Source organism: Hyperolius riggenbachi, chromosome 10 (genome assembly GCF_040937935.1).
Source record: "Hyperolius riggenbachi isolate aHypRig1 chromosome 10, aHypRig1.pri, whole genome shotgun sequence".
Taxonomy (NCBI): Eukaryota; Metazoa; Chordata; class Amphibia; order Anura; family Hyperoliidae; genus Hyperolius; species Hyperolius riggenbachi.
Window position 1 is genome coordinate 55,463,089 of NC_090655.1, and position 17,761 is coordinate 55,480,849.

Below are 17,761 nucleotides of genomic sequence, written 5' to 3' on the forward strand. Positions count from 1 at the left end.
TTTTTTTTTGCTGGAGTGCTCCTTTAACCCTTTTCCGCACTGTCCAGTATAAAATATTGAAGTGGAGTTGGGTCATTTCATGTAGCATATTCCACAGTTCTGCCTTCATGTGCAGAGCGTGGTACCAATCTCTATAGTTTCCCATGGTCGGACGCAGCCCTTTGTTCTTCCCCCATTGATGATAGATGAACTGGATGCAGAGCCCCATTCAGTTATCTGCGCTGTTCATTTGTTTCTGTGTAATAGCGTCGTGCCCATAAGCCGCATGAAAGATGATGTTTTTCCAAAGAACAAAATACTTACATTTCATCCTAAGCCGGGCGCCATCCATTTGCCTTTGTGCTTCGCACTCTTCATTATAAAATAAATGAATGTTATTGTGTTGCCTCCGTTAGGCCCGACTATACGGCGAGATCTCTTTATTTCCTTCCTGCATACAGCCGCGCGGAGATTGAGTTAATGACGCGGAATAATTGGGAAGATTTGTCAGGAGAGGCTCACCATATAGCCGTTTTGGCTTCCCGAAAAGAAAAGAAGGTTCTGCGATTGCTTGGAGAGAGAATGGAGCATATGCTGATTCAGTCAGACGCCGCTTTGTAATTGGGTTTGATAACTTTGTTACCGTTACCTATTCCAGATTGTCTGCAACTTATCGGGGGAAGGCAGATTTCAGCCATTGTTAGTGTTGTACAATGGGCTTCTTCGCCACCCGCTGAGTTTCAATTACAGATTGCGGTTTTTTGAAACAGTAAGTCATTGGTTGGGAGATGGTAGCTGCTTATTTGCTCCCTTCCACCGTCCACACCTGGCCTATTAAGGCCAAGGCAATTGAGGCCAGAGGTGTAGCTAGGGCTTTCAGTGCTCGGGGACAAAGACTATTAATGTGCCTTATAAGCAGGAACCTGCGCGCTGCACCAAAAGGGGTCGTGGCCAATCAGCAGAATGTGGGTGTGCTAATGGGTGGGGCCAAATATACATGACCTTAGTAGTGGTGTAAAACGTCTGCCAGGGAAGTTTGAGCTCTGTCATAGTGTTTCCCCCCAAAATACGTGTAATCTGACAGCATTTCAACAAAAATACACAATTTGGCAGAGGTTCCTCTAAAATACAGATAATTTGGCAGTAGTTCCCCCAAAATAGACAATCTGGTAGGGGGGAATACCTCACGGCTAGGCGCCCCCTTAGGGGGAAGCAGGAGATTTGGGCGCATGAGACAAGTGGACAAAAAGGGCGCCCCATTCACTCCCATTATAAATATCGTTTAATGGACGCCGAACAGGGAAAAAAAGGCGCTGGAGATTATTAACGTTTTAACGAAGGCGCTGGAGATTATTAACGCTTTAACAAACGGCGCCCGGAGATTTTTAAGGATTTATAACTATGTTTGTGATGATTTAACTTTACAAAATGAGCCCGTGACGAATAACGTTTATAAAGATACTAAATCACTATTTCTAAAACATTTCTAAAACATTATTATCCACCCAAAAAAATTAATTACATTTTTTGATTTACATTTTTTATTTAGTAATGTCTGTAAAACATTATTATCCATAGGGGGTCTTAGGTTTAGGCACCAACAGGGGGGTCTTAGGTTTAGGCACCAACAGGGGGGTCTTAGGTTTAGGCACCAACAGGGGGGTCTTAGGTTTAGGCACCAACAGGGGGGTCTTAGGTTTAGGCACCAACTGGGGGGTCTTAGGTTTAGGCACCAACAGGGGGGTCTTAGGTTTAGGCACCAACAGGGGGGTCTTAGGTTTAGGCACCAACAGGGGGGTCCTAGGTTTAGGCACCAACAGGGGGTCTAGGGGTTAGGGATAGGTACAGGGAGGGTTTTAACAAACGTAAATATAAGTTTCAGTTTACAAATAGGGAAGATTAACGTTTTAAGAATTGCCGATCTCATACACATTATTTAGTTATTTATAAATTCTTAAAACACTATTTGTAAACGAAATTTTACACAATATTTCAATAAACGATAATACTGTTTATCGTTTACACCACGCGCCCTTTTTTCCCGACGCCCTTTTTTGATGTACCCCCCTTAGGGACCCAGCGCTCGGGGGCATATGTTCTACCCTGCCCCTCCAAGTTACACCCCTGATTGAGGCCCATGCTTTTGGCCCTGCACTTTGAGAAGGTGCTGGTAATTATTTTCATGGTTGCTAACCTATCCTTACAGTGTACCTGAGGCAATATGTGACATGATGAGATAAACGCGTATGTACAAACATATTCATAACCAGACTCTTTTACTTGATTTATTTTGCTGCCTGAAAGAGTTAATTTTTAGGCATGGAAGTGACAGCTTCTGTCTTTTTGGTACCCATGTGGGTAATATAGCAAATTTCACTAATAAGCAAATTATAGCATACAAGTTTTCCTGGCGGAATACCACTTCTGAGGGCAGGGAGAGATAAAATACATAAACTATTGACCTTTTTCTAACTCTGGGACACGTAATAGGCTGCCACTGATTAGTGACAGTAAAACATTCAACCTATTTTGTAAATGTTTAAATATAAAATATAACCATGGGATTCTTGAAAAGTCATTTTAGGAGTAGGAGGATAAATATAATTGTTTATCTCATTATTTTACTTTAATTTTAGGGTTGACTTTAATGGGCACTACAGCCCTCTCTTGCAGAGTTTCCCCAAGGAGTGTGGTGGATAAGTATAATTACTTGCATGGGGTTTTCCTCTGTTTTCAAAATTACATAGGCCCCGGCAAGCCACATTGGCTCTGATTCACTATTAAGAATAACTTTTCAACACTTCCCAATTGAAAAAGTACCAACAAAGATGGTACTGATGTACTATTTTGAATATTTACTTGCTTGCTAATGGAATGAAAAGCATTTTATTTACAAGATTGAAAATATAGCTTAGGAGTTAATTGTATATGGGCCCAGATCTCCTAGAATGCTCTGGGGCAGAAGACTGTGTGACATCACAGGCTAGGCTAAACATTACTGGTGGGGGCAGGGTTAGATACTATTATATACAAACTCTATATGCACACTATATAGATATGGGAAATGTTTCTAATAATGAAACCAGGATAGTTCATTTAAAAGTTCATTTAAAATCGGGTAGCCTGAATCTAAGCAGTAAATTTGGGTGCATTCGGCAAGTGGACTAATTGGGCTCGCCAACGTATTTTATACTGATACGGCACCCCCTATGGGCACCCAAATGCCATATTTATAGTGGCACCTTAAAATGTGTAGTGTTTTTCTCCTCTCTTACAGGAAGTGTGTGTGTGGGGGGGTTAGGTATTTGGGATGTAGCTTGTGTGTGGGTGGAGAGGGAGTTCAAGGGTTAGGCGCCGGGGGGGGGGGGGTCTGTGTGAGAGTAGGGTTAGATTTAGCCATAGTAAAATATCGGTATTTAATACCAATATTTTACTATCGCATACCTCCCAACATTTTGAGATAAGAAAGAGGAACACTTAAGCCACACCCCTGACACACCTAACCACGCCCCCAGCACACCCATTGTCACGCACACCATAAATATTTTATAAGAAAAATATGTTGCTTTATAATTCCGACCACACTGGTTCATTTTCCTTTATATTAACATTTGGAAATAAGAAATATATCAAAGTGAAGCATGGGAATAAAGTTTAGAGTCAATTTAACACATTTTTCACTAGATAAAATACATATATTTACATAGATCTGTACATCAGTCCTGAAAGAAGGACAAATGAGGAAGAAAGAGGGACAGAGGGACATGGCTCCCAAAGAGGGACTGTCCCTCCAAAAGAGAGACAGATGGGAGCTATGCTATCGGTATTACTGGGCGCCCAAATTGCTGTGCGCCTTTACCTGATGTAAGCATCCTGCATAATCTATTGCAGTTTTCTGTATGTGGTTGCGGTGCCTCTTTAAGAGCAGGCTGAGCATTGTGCACGACGGACAAGATGAGATGAGGTCCAGGCTGCCGTAAGAACACACATTCCTAGGCGTGTATAATTCATTTTCAATAAAGAGAGAAGCGATAGTTATCAAGATGCAGAAGGATAAAAGGCGGCTCTAATTCCTCCGTCTGGCCCTCTTTTATTGCGCCGCGTTAATCGCACTTATGGAATGACATATTCCATTTATTTCTTTTCTTTTCTTGGATCGCTGCGTCCTGCTCGTGTTTAATATTTAAAGCTTCCCTATACCTGATACCATTAAGACCCGCACAGACGTCTGCGTGCATGATTGTCTAGGATCTCAGTGTTATTCCTTAATGTGGGGATTAGCGGGCGGCCCCTCCACCCCCACACACCTGGCAGCGAGAAGTGAGTATAGGAGACCATTATAAAATTGATACAGCTTATATCAACGCTGCGCGAGCCGTTCTGTAAATTTAAGTAATACTCTGAGTTTATAGGATGACAAATGACGCAGCTTATCAGCCCCTGTTCAGGCGCGGCGGTATCGATACACAAAAGTTTTCTTGAAAATATCTTGACGTATCTTTTATCTGCCTTATCTACATAAAAGTGCCCAAAAAGCAAAATTGACATTCATTATTCTGCCTTACTTTTATTCTAAAGTTAAAGTTAATAAGGGGCAACTTATTTTGAATTTTTTGTTTTTTTTTCTTGGAAAATGCAGACAATTATAGATATGTGCAGACAATTATAGATATCTCTGCGGCCAGCGTTTCCTGTCATGTGATTTGCCGGTACCTTGCAGGCGAGTCACATGATAGGAAAAGCTGGCTACAGAGACAGATTCACAGTGGCAGATGATGACTTAGGGAAGGAGCAAGGTTTGAGCGAATTGGTGAGTGACTGCTGTTGAAAAGCATCTGGCCACCTATAATACAAAGGGGGGTGGGGGGGGGGGACATACTACAAGGGGAAGGGGGAAGCATCTGGCCTTCTATACTACAATGGGGAAGAGGGGAAGCATCTGGCCACCTATACTGGAAGTGGGGAAGCATCTGGCCACCTATACTATAAGGGGGGATGGGGGAAAGCATCTGGCCACCAATACTACAGGAGGAAGAGGGGGGGAAGGATCTGGCCATCTATACTACAATGGGGGGAAGGGCATCTCTGGCTACCTATACTACAAGTAGGAAGGGGATAAGCATCTGGCCACCTATACTACAAGTAGTAAGGGGGGAAGCTTCTGGCCACCTATTCTACAAGTAGAGAGGGGGGAAGCTTCTGGCCTCCTATACTACAAGGGTGACATGGGGGAAAGCATCTGGCCACCTATACTACAAGTAGGGAGAGGGGAAGCTTCTGGCCACCTATACTACAAAGGGGAATGGGGAAGGCATCTGGCCACCTATACTACAAGGGGGGGGGGGGTGCATACTACAAGGGGGGGAGCATCTGGTCTCCTATATTAAAAGTGGGGAGTGGGGAAGCATCTCTGGACACCTATATACTACAAGTAGTGGGAAGGCAGGCATCTGGTCTACTATGCTATAAGGGGGGAGGGGAAAAGCCTCTCTAGCCACCTACACTACAAGGACAGCACGTTAGTGAGCTAAATGAGATGGCGGTGGCCAGCAGTGTGAACTGACCCTTGGTCCTGCACCACAAATACATCCCCTTGTAACTGGAGCAATGGTTCCGCCAGCATCCTATCACATTAAAGGTCTGTACCGCAAGCATTTCCCAGAAATTAACAAAGTCCAAAGCGTTCAAGAAGAAAGGGGAATATTTTCAGAGGTTTATGTTACACTACGTATGTCTTTCTCTGTATGTTTATACTAGCGTGGGAGCGTACAGGTCCTCTTATGTGCGTCTATATGTGTTTATTCCCGCGTACAAATATTTGTGCCTTTAATGCCTCGGAGAAGTTTATGATAATTACCGCGGTTTATAATAACGATCGGAGTGACATTTAAATATAAGCTGTATCCCTGTTATCTGCGCCTTGGCGACTTATCTGAGCGCTCAGCTTCTGTGTTTTCTATCTATCCCTCCCTGCAAAGTCTCCACTGGTTTAATTTCCTCCGACTTGTCCTTTTTTTGTCTGCTTTGATGTTTGTCCTCTAAGACTGTCCTTCCTTCTCTCTTGGAGAACAGATTTCCATTAAAGCCACACAACACAGCCCTTTTGGATTCACAGAACTGTGATATCAGCACTTTAATTATACTTAAAGCTGAACTCTGACCCCGTTTTGTAATCACAGCAATGTGTAGATGTTGCTTTCATAAAAAAAAAAAAGTAATTAAGTTTGCCTAATCTCACCGTGTCAGCATTTTTATGTAATAATATCTGCTCCATAAACTTCTCTATAGCCATGTGCTTCCTCTTGACAGTGACTGTTCTCTTTCTGAAACTCCTATGCAGGGTGAGTGCAGTCTCATCCCGCCCTCTTGTATACTCCATGCTTATAGGTCTCTCCCAGTACTGCTTGTCCAACCCAATGCCATGGTCTGAGTCCCACCCCCAACCCCAGAGCTGGATCATGCACAAGGCCAACCTAGGCAGCTGCCTAGGGCCTGGAGAGAGTCTAGGGGCCTGGCGAATGCTAGTGACCATCAGTGGTAGACAAAAAATGCTAACCCACTTCCGACCGCCTAACGCTGGTCGCCGTCGGGAGGGTGGCAGCCCCAGGACCGCCTAACGCTGAAAGGCGTCAAGTCCTGGGGCAGGGTTTTGCAGGAGTCGATCACGCGCGCTGATGCACCTCCTATGCGCGTGCATCTCCGCTTGAATGATGGAGCTCCCGGAATCTGTCTCCCAGCGGTGATCGCCTATTTACATTGTACAGCACTGCGATCTATGGCAGCACTGTACTGGGTACAGCCATGTCACTCGGATGTCCCCTGGAGAGGCTCAAAAACAAACATGGCAGCAGCAATCAGAGCCCACCAACAGAAAGCTCTGTTGGTGGGCTGAAAAGGAAGGGGGGGTGATCACTTGTGTGCTGAGTTGTATGGCCCTGCAGTGAGCCCTTAAGCTTGCAGTGCTCTGAATTGTAAAAAAATCTCTTTCCATTATGGACCTGAGCTTTTGCACTGGACAAAAGGAAAACATAGAGAAGTGCACCCTGTATCTATTTAGAGAGTTTAGCCTGTTTCAAAGGGAACCTAAACTGAGAAGGATATGGATTTCTCCTTTTAAAATAATACCAGTTGCCTGACTCTCCTGCCGATCTTGTGTCTCTAATATTTTTAGCCACAGCCCCTGAACAAGCATGCAGATCAGGTGGTGCTCTGACTGAAGTCAGACTGGATTAGCTGCATGCTTGTTTCAGATCTGTGATTCAGCCACTACTGCAGCCAAAGAGATCAGCATATCTCTGTTAAGGTTCACTTTAATTCCTCCTCATTTGTGTCTAATCACAAGTTGTAATTTGATCCCTGTGTCACATGACTGCCAAGGCAGAGATGGCATAGAGGCTCATTTGAAAGCACAGGATGTTAACAATATGTCTGCTTCCATGAATCAGGAAGTAGAAATACTGCAGATTTATTTTAGTATTTGTATCAGCTGCAACAAAGAAATGTTTTTGTTTAATGGTTATCATGCTGTTGTGAGCAGAGAGGAAGTTCTGAGTTCAGGTCTGCTTTAAGTGCAACTTTTTTGTTTGTTGTGGTTTTAAAGTTAATCCGCCTTTTTTGTGTTTTTGACAAAGGCCTGACACAGATAATCATCATACTTAGGCCCGGGTTTCCACTTAAATTTGCATATTGCATGTGCTTATTTTCACGTACAGTTTTGAGACACCATGAGCATTTGCACATGAAGACCCCCACATGTTTTATACTGCAGTTCCTACAGCAACAGCTCTTCCTGTTCAGTAACCCAACACCTATTCAGTGAAGAGACCTTGGGCAAGACTCCCTAACACTGCTACTGCCTTTAGAGCACACCCTAGTGCCTGCAGCTCAAGCACTTTTGAGTCCGCCAGGAGAAAAGCGCAATATAAATGGTATTTGTCTTGTAAGTTTATGTACTCTTGACCACGCCCATGACTTATGGCCACACCCACTTTGCAGCACATCACATCATTATGGCTGTTAGTGCTGCCCATTAATAAGTGCAACATGTGTTACTGGGGTTATGCGCGTGTTGCTAATTGGTATTATAGCTGTTCCACAGCCATAAGTGCTAGTAAAATTGCCATGCACTGCCTGCATACAGCAATTTTACCACTGTTTCCTGCATCAGGCCCAAACTCACTTATGCTGGGTTCTCTTTAGCCTTCTTGGTGGTAACCCCGAGTCAGGCTCAGGGTGCAAAAACAGGCCAGAGGGAGGTATAGTGAGTCAGCGCATCGTGGCAATGTTTCTTACTCACGTCCCCAGGATCCAGACGTTGCTGGCCATTCTTCTTCCGGTCTTTGGAGGCTCTGCATCCCTCGGGTGAAATCGCTATTTGTTGTCATGATGACAGATGGCAATCTCATTACAGGGGTGCAGTGCCACCCAGAGGACAGAGAGAGAATTGCAGTGCTGGATTCCAGGGAGGTTAATAAGTGCAGGGCTGCCGCAGATATTACTGTGGTATGATTTTTTTCCTGCTTTTAGGGTCTAAAAGCATGTGGAAAAATTGTACCGCATTTAGACCCTAAAATACTGAAATAATCATACTGCTAGGGAGGTTAATAATACAGGTTAGGAAATACAAGTGTAAAAAAAGGTAAAAGTAACCTGTTGTTTAAACTTAAGTATTATAAAGTGATAACTCTCAAGTCTGAGAGTTTTCTCAACCAAGGCTGAATGCATGTAACGGAAAGAGAATGTTGAGCGCACTCATGCGTCAGGCAGTCCTTCTCCTCCTACGCGTTCCTATCGCCACGTCCTCCTCGTCTTTAATCTCATCTCCCTCTCTGTTGACAGATAGCTGTAAAAAAACATTTTGATCTCCACTATAAAAAACGGACGCCTCTTCCACGCATCTCCGGCTGGATAGGGAGAGATAAATAAGAGCCGGATCAAACAACTTCTTCCCATTTTTTACATACTTCTTGTAAGTCTCTCTCTAAAGGAAAGTCGCAGAGTAGCCATGGAAAGCACTGAAGCTTGGTTTGCTGTAGAAAAAAAGAAAAAAAATGAAAACGAGACAACAGAGATAATACACAGAAGGCCAGATTAACATTATTCATTGCACTGTATGAAAGAGAATAGGCAATCACATTTACAACAGTTTATCCTTTACATTAAACCCATTCCAGACACACTGATACCCCTTCTAGAAACACAGAATTGGTAATAAACTGGTGGTTAGGCTCTGTGCACCTATGCTGTTAGTTATTCAGATGCAGCCTGTCTTGGGAAGCGCTGTAACCTCTCACTGCTCTTTAAAAAAAATGTAAGAATGGCTATTTGCTCCCATTTGGTATTTTATGTTTACAGAGGTTAGGACTCTAGTGCATTGTTAGCATCTGTTTTGAATGCAGGGTGTGTATTTGCCTCTAGGAGGCTCTGCACGCCGCTGTTGGTAGTCACTTAGATACAGCCTGGTTTTAGGATGCGCTGCCATCTCTCCCCTGTTACAATTACTATTATTGTTACTAGGTAATGCCCAAATTACTAGGTAATGCCTAATGATGTTGATCCAGAGATTTTATCTGATTGCCATCTGGAGTCGGGAAGGATTTTTTCCTTTTTGGGGCTAATTGGACCATGCCTTGTAAGAGTTTTTCGCCTTCCTCTGGATCAACAGGAATATGTGAGGGAGCAGGCTGGTGTTGTACTTTGTTCTGTGGTTGAGCTCGATGGACATATGTCTTTTTTCAACCCAAATAACTATGTAACTATGAACAATAAACAAATGATATCAAATCTTATCAGACAGCTGGCCAAGGTGCAGAGGAGGCAGGCCGACATGTAGAATTATCATTTGTGTACTAATTTTACCCCACCCCCTGCCCCCCAGGTCACGTTCATCCATTGTGCAAAATAAAAAAATATACAGTTCAAACTATAAACATTTCTTTCTGTCTTCACACACCTCTGTTTAATCCTCTGTCTCCAGTATGCAGAGATAAGAGATAAATCTCTCCACCAAATGTGTCTAATGCTGGGTGGGAATACACGGCTCGATTTGGAGCCATTTAGATGGCTCGATAGATAATTTCCGACACGTCTGATCTCCGGCCCGATCGTTTCGCCGCTCGATTCCGCATTGAGGACAATGCAAAAAGATAAGAAAAACGAACGGAAGATAAGAGAATCGCCTGCGTAATCGAGTGGGGAATCGATCGAGCGGGGCAATCGAGCGGCAAAATCGAGCCGTGTATGCCCAGCATAAGACACTTTTCTATAATTTGGGATTAGCACTTGGGATAATGTGGCTAATCTATTAAAGCAGAGAGTGAACTTTCGACAGTAAGTGCACTTTAAAGGGACCCTGAGCACATAAAAAATAAAATTGTGACTTACCTGGGGCTTCCTCCAGCCCACCGTAGGCAGCAAGATCCTCCAGCGTCCTCCTGGCTTCTCTTCTGGACCCGCTGGTGGCTCCGTTAAGGTACGACTTAGGCTTGAAGTTGTACCAAATTACACTACTTTAGACCCTAAATTACTGAAATAATCGTACTGCTAGGGAGGTTAATAATACAGGTTAGGAAATACAAGTTTTAAAAAAGATAAAAAGTAACATGTTGTTTGAACTACATTATTATAAAGTGACTAGTGACCTTAGTCTGTTTAAGGTCTAAGCTGGCCACCGTGATTATGCATATCGGCAAAGCGGGAAGCAGTCCTGATGACTTGAGGCTGAAGTCTTACCATAACAGAGCCACCATCAGGACCAGGAGAGGAGCCAGGAGGATGCCGGGGGACCTTGCGGCCTACGGTGGGCTGGAGGAAGCCCCAGGTAAGTTACAATTTCATTTTTAATGAGTGCTCCGGGTCCCTTCAACTAGTTATTGTGCTGCGGGTGGTATATCTACATCCCGCAGGACTTCATCTGAAGTCCCTTGGACATAGATATTAATAGTCTATTGCCACGGTCGCTGCTGAGCACGCTCCCGTCAGCTCCTGCGCACTGATCTTGTCGTGATCTGTTAGTGTACAGATCAGTGGACAGGAACACAGTTCCCTTCCACTGATCTAAGTCCCGAAATCAATGAATACCGGCATCAATTATTATTATTATTATTATTTATTGTATTTATATAGCGCCAACATATTACGCAGCGCTGCACAATAGATAAAAGGGTTAACATACAAGGTAGGACATACAGGAGACTCACAACAAAACAAGATCATGCAAATGATTTGATAATGAGATGCCCTGCGTTCATTGACAAAAATGAATGTTCGCATACTTCTGTAACGCGTGTATACCGTCGAAAGTAAATAACCCTAATTAAGTGTGGGGGAAATCTAGTAGTCAAAAAGTAAAATTACACCTACAGATTTTTCAATAAAGAAAAATACACATAATATACTGTAGCAGTAAGTAATCCCTTACCTCCCCTCCCATAGTTACCAAAATAAAAACATTAATTAAAACGACAAGTGACATAAAAAAATACATAAACAGGTAACTTAGGCACTACACTTTTTTAATATGTATGTCTGTATGTATATATATATATATATTTATTATTATTTTTTGCAATTATGGGCTTGTAATTAGTGACGGATGCAAAACTGAAAAAGGTACACCTTTATTTTTAAATTAAATATTGTCACCATACATTGTACTAGGGACATAATTTAAAAGGTGTATTAACTGCAGTAAATGGGCAAATAAAGTACAGGGGTTTTAATTACGGCAGGATGTATTATTTTAAAACTATAATGGTTGAAAACTTTTCTTATTTTTCCTGTAAAATGCATTTAAAATAAAATAATTCTTAGCATAATGTGCCACCCAAAGAAAGCCTGATTGTGGCGAAAAAACGAAACAAAAACAAGATATAGATCATTTTGTTTTGATTAGAAGTGTTAAAGTTATTGGCAAATGAGAGGGAGGGACGCTGACAGGTGAAAATTGCTCTGGTCCTCAAAGGGAAAAACCCCTCAGTGGTCAACTAGTTAATAAATCTTTCATATACTTTTTTGGAAACAGGAAAAAAGGGCGCATATGACTAATGGACAAAAAGGGCGCACCATATGCTGCAATACAAAATGTCGGCTATTGGGTGCCAAAGAAGAAATTAGGGCGCCCGTTAAAATAACAGTTGTTGGGGCCGTGTAATCAAAATTTTTCGTTTACAGAATAAGGTTTGTAACAAATATCGTTTACAAATTCGTTTTTACTTTTAGTTCAATTTATTTTATCGTTTTTAAAATTCACTTTTAGGAGTATAATGAGTATATTTTTGTTTTCAAGCTTATTGTATTGCAAATATATTGCTTTTTGTATTAACCTTATTATTAGAATTATAATGCATACATTATAGTTTTCAGATTTATTATCTTACTAATACATTGCTTTTAATATTAGCGTTATTTTAAGATTTTTAATGCATATGTGACTGTAAAGCTATTTATTCTATTACACATATATAACTTTTTCTATTGTAACATTTTTAATGCGTACGTGATTGTAAGGCTATTTATTATATTACAAATATATAACTTTTTCTATTCATAACATTTATAATGCGTACGTGATTGTAAGGCTATTTATTCTATTACAGATACGTAACTTTTTCTATTCATGTCATTTTATTTGTAGTGAAGTATTTTACGTTCTCAAATATATTATTGTTATTATGTGTGTAAGGGTGTTTATGCAGTGGGGCTGGTTAGGGTTAGGCACCACCAGGGGGATGGTTAGGCACCACCAGGAGGTGTGGTTAGGGTTTGGCACCACCAGGAGGGGGTGGTTAGGCACCACCAGGGGGGTGGTTAGGGTTAGGCACCACAAGGGTGGTGGTTAGGGGTAGGCACCACCATGGGGGGGTTTAGGGTTAGGCACCACTAGGTGGGTTTGAGTTTAGGCACCACTAGGTGGGTTTGAAAGTTAGGCACCACTAGAGGGGGGGGGAGGGTTAGGGTTAGGCACCAGGAACAACCCAAGAGAAGTTGTAATCCTTCTCCCAACTTCACCCTCAACAAACTGGCTGGAACTGGGTTTAAATCTCATTTACAGGTTGCACAGGTCATGGATGATGTTGGAAGGTGTTAGGGCCCCCCTTTCACTTTTTACTATGTCAGTACTGAATTGGATTTCTTACATATTCTGTCCTAGGTACAATTGTAGTCCTGGGGACAGGAAAGAAAATGCAGCAATATAAAGCTGACGGGGACTTAGTTATGAATGTGTTGAGAGATCTAGTGACTTCCTGTCAGGAAAGGAAGTGTATACTAAACAAAGAACTGCGCCTGCCAAATACAGAGGATGTCCATATGAGTATTCGCTACCACAAAACCTAAGTCAAAAGTCCAATGTTGCTGTGACAGCGCTCCTCTTGTTGCCTAAAAACTAAAGAAAACACAATCGCACATAGTGCATTACTGCAGTCTTAATCAACAGTTATCAAACTCTTCACCCAACACGTGCACAGGTGATAACAGTGTGTTCCACTCTCGGTGAGATATAACCCCTTAGATATAGCAGCTCACCAGATGGACACCACCTCAGATTCCAGGTGGGTCTAGCGCGTGGCCTTCAAGCGGCTAACTATCAATCACAGCCTTCACACTTGCTCTGTAATATGACCATATAGCTCCAGATTTATTGCACAATTTCCACATGTAAAACAATTTAAAATACATATAGCGTAATCCAGTTTTAAAATCAAAGCAGCCTGCGCAGTTCAGCGCACTCACATGGGTAGATGAAATAAGGGCATCTCGGGCATCACAGCCCACCAATATCGTTCCCCCTTGTAGCGGCACCGGTGTCCCAACACTCCACTCTCCTTCAGTGTGAACGTACGACCTTCCCGCAACCCTCGTGACGTCAGCGCTCCTGGGTCCGCCCTACGCGTTTCGTCCAATGGACTCATCAGGGGCTGACGTCACCAAGGGCGCCGACGTCTTTTAAAGCACGGGCTCCTGCCCTTCTATCGCGGGAGTATGACGCGTACTAGCGTCAATATATCCGCGTTCGAACCGCGGAAAAAACGAGGTGAACCAAGCGTCCCTTTTCGCATCATCAACCCGCGTCTGGGACGCAAGCGTCGCAGTGTATATTAAAATCACCTTTAGGCCTCTTGCACACTGCACGCGATTCAGATTCAGATTCCGCTTTTTAATCTGTTTTTACTTCAGATTCAGATTCAGATTTGCAGTTTGCTCCTTGCACACTGCAAATCTGAATCTGAATCGGAGGTAAAAACTGATTAAAAAGCGGAATCTGAATCTGATTTTCTTGCAGTGTGCAAGAGGCCTAAGGGCCATCTAGTGGTGAAATGGCTAACTGTTGGACCTAATTAATCCATTATGTATTAGTCCTGCGGGCATTTAAAAAGGACCTTAAAAAGTACCAGAGAGTTGCAAGCTGCACTAAAGGAAATTAGAAAAACAATAGAGTTACATGAAATATCAAAAAACTGAAACGAAGAAAAAGAGAAAGGGTATGGGATATTGGTAGACTGCATGCTCCATATATCTATCATAAACATTAGCACATACAGTACCAAAACTAAATGTATCCCTATACCCCTGTTTACATAGTTTAGAACCAATCTCAGCCCAACTCAGACAGGAGGAGAAATCTGTATACCCCTCAAGCATTCAACTGAAGTGCCCCATTGGTCTCACATCCCCCCCAGCTATTTAAATAGTGTAATGCCCTAAGGTACCCCCAATCATGTATTCTGGGGCCACAGATTTCTCAGGGATCTCAACCTCTAAATATCATTAGTGATAAAGCAATTTAGATCGAATTCTACATTAAGTCCACAGGTGTGAATGTTTTCATGTTAAATATCCACCTCCCCACTGCTTGGGAAATGTCCCGCACCAAACTGGACCCCCTCCATCTCCTGACATGGGCCTCTACACCAATGAACCTAAGGCCTGCTGGATCCCTATTATGATGTAACCTAAAGTGGTTGGAAACGCTATGTGTGGCCAGACCCTTAATTATATTTGCCACATGCTCCCCAATTCTCTTGTGTAATGACCTGGTGGTCCGGCCCACATATTCCAAATTACACGGGCATCTCAACACATAGATCACCCCTTTTGTCCGACAAGTGATACATTGCTTTATCCGATGTTGGTGGTTGGTGTTTCTGGCCATTATTGTATTCCCCTTACACGGTTGGGCCTCCTTACATCCCCTGCAGTCCCGGCACGGGAAAAAACCTGTCTGTCCCAGAAGATTGGTCATAGTGGGGGTTTTGGAAACTGGGAACCAATTTTGATCTCAGATTTGGTGCCTTCCGGTATATGAACCTAGGCCTGTCTGGGAGTTTTTTACTCAGTGTACCATCCAATTGTAAAATACGCCAATGTCTGGCAATTATGGACTCGACCTCTTTGTGTTGATGGCTGTAGTCCAATAGTAGGTCAAATTCTCCATTTTTATTGATCTCTCGCTTACTATTGCCTTTAAGATCAGATTGGTTTTATCCTGAGATCTCTTCCACCAGATTATCTAGGTCTCCTTTATTGTAGCCTTTATCCACAAACCGTTGGACCAAAGTTTGGCTTTGTTTCCAAAAATCATGCACATTTGTGCAGTTTCTTCTGATCCTCATTATCTGCCCTTTGGGGATATTAGTTAGCCATCTCTTATGGTGACAACTGTCTTTGGGTATATACCCATTTTTATCAGTGGGTTTGAAATATGTCTTAGTCACCAGTTTGTTATCCTGTTTGTTGATAACCAAATCCAAGAACTCAACTTGTTCACAGGCTTGTTGGAACGTTATTTTTATTGGTTCCCAGTGGCAATTCATGGCTTGACAGAATTCACCCAATTGATCACTCGTGCCTCTCCAGATAAAGAGTAGGTCGTCAATAAATTTATGCCAACTGACTACTTTATCTGCCAGTTCTAAATTCAGGATTTCCCTCTCCCATTTGTCCATGTATATATTAGCCAAGGACGGAGCGAACTTCGCTCCCATGGCACAACCGGTAAGCTGTAGATAATATTCCTGTTCATACCAAAAGTAATTATGAGAGAGGGCGAAGTTAAGAAGTTCTAAAATAAATTCAATTTGCTCCGCCTTAAGATCCGTTTCTGTTGTTAAAGCCTGTTTGACAGCCATCATTCCTTCCCGATGCGGAATGACCGTATATAGGGATGTGACATCACCTGTAACCATTATGTCATCGTGTTGAATAGAAATTTATTGCATTTTTTGTAATAATTGTTTGGTGTCTTTAAGAAGGTATGGTAATTTCCTCACTACTTCCTGCAAAAAACAATTCACATATTCCCCTGCCCTTTGTGTGAGAGAACCCATGCCCGTGTAATTTGGAATATGTGGGCCGGACCACCAGGTCATTACACAAGAGAATTGGGGAGCATGTGGCAAATATAATTAAGGGTCTGGCCACACATAGCGTTTCCAACCACTTTAGGTTACATCATAATAGGGATCCAGCAGGCCTTAGGTTCATTGGTGTAGAGGCCCATGTCAGGAGATGGAGGGGGTTTAGTTTGGTGCGGGACATTTCCCAAGCAGAGGGGAGGTGGATATTTAACATGAAAACATTCACACCTGGTGGACGTAATGTAGAATTCGATCTAAATTGCTTCATCACTAATGATATTTAGAGGTTGAGATCCCTGAGAAATCTGTGGCCCCAGAATACATGATTGGGGGTACCTTAGGGCATTACACTATTTAAATAGCTGGGGGGATGTGGGACCCATGGGGCACTTCAGTTGAATGCTTGAGGGGTATACAGATTTCTCCTCCTGTCTGAGTTGGGCTGAGATTGGTTCTAAACTATGTAAACAGGGGTATAGGGATACATTTAGTTTTGATACTGTATGTGCTAATGTTTATGATAGATATATGGAGCATTCAGTCTACCAATATCCCATACCCCATGGGGGGGTTTTGAAGTCTGTTTTTTCCCTCTGGTCCCCCCCCCCCTTTTTCTCTTTTTCTTCGTTTCGGTTTTTTGATATTTAATGTAACTCTATTGTTTTTCTAGTTTCCTTTAGTGTAGCTTGCAACTCTCTGGTACTTTTTAAGGTCCTTTTTAAATGCCCGCAGGACTAATACATAATGGATTAATTAGGTCCAACAGTTAGCCATTTCACCACTAGATGGCCCTTAAGGTGATTTTAATATACACTGCGACGCTTGCGTCCCAGACGCGGGTTGATGATGCGAAAAGGGACGCTTGGTTCACCTCATTTTTTCAGCGGTTGGAACGCGGATATAATGACGCTAGTACGCGTCATACTCCCGCGATAGAAGGGCAGGAGCCCGTGCTTTAAAAGACGTCGGCGCCCTTGGTGACGTCAGCCCCTGATGAGTCCATTGGACGAAACGCGTAGGGCGGACCCAGGAGCGCTGACGTCACGAGGGTAGCGGGAAGGTCGTACGTTCACACTGAAGGAGAGCGGAGTGTCGGGACACCGGTGCCGCTACAAGGGGGAACGATATTGGTGGGCTGTGATGCCCGAGATGCCCTTATTTCATCTACCCATGTGAGTGCGCTGAACTGCGCAGGCTGCTTTAATTTTAAAACTGGATTACGCTATATGTATTTTAAATTGTTTTACATGTGGAAATTGTGCAATAAATCTGGAGCGTGAAGGCTGTGATTGATAGTTAGCCGCTTGAAGGCCACGCGCTAGACCCACCTGGAATCTGAGGTGGTGTCCATCTGGTGAGCTGCTATTTCTAAGGGGTTATATCTCACCGAGAGTGGAACACACTGTTATCACCTGTGCACGTGTTGG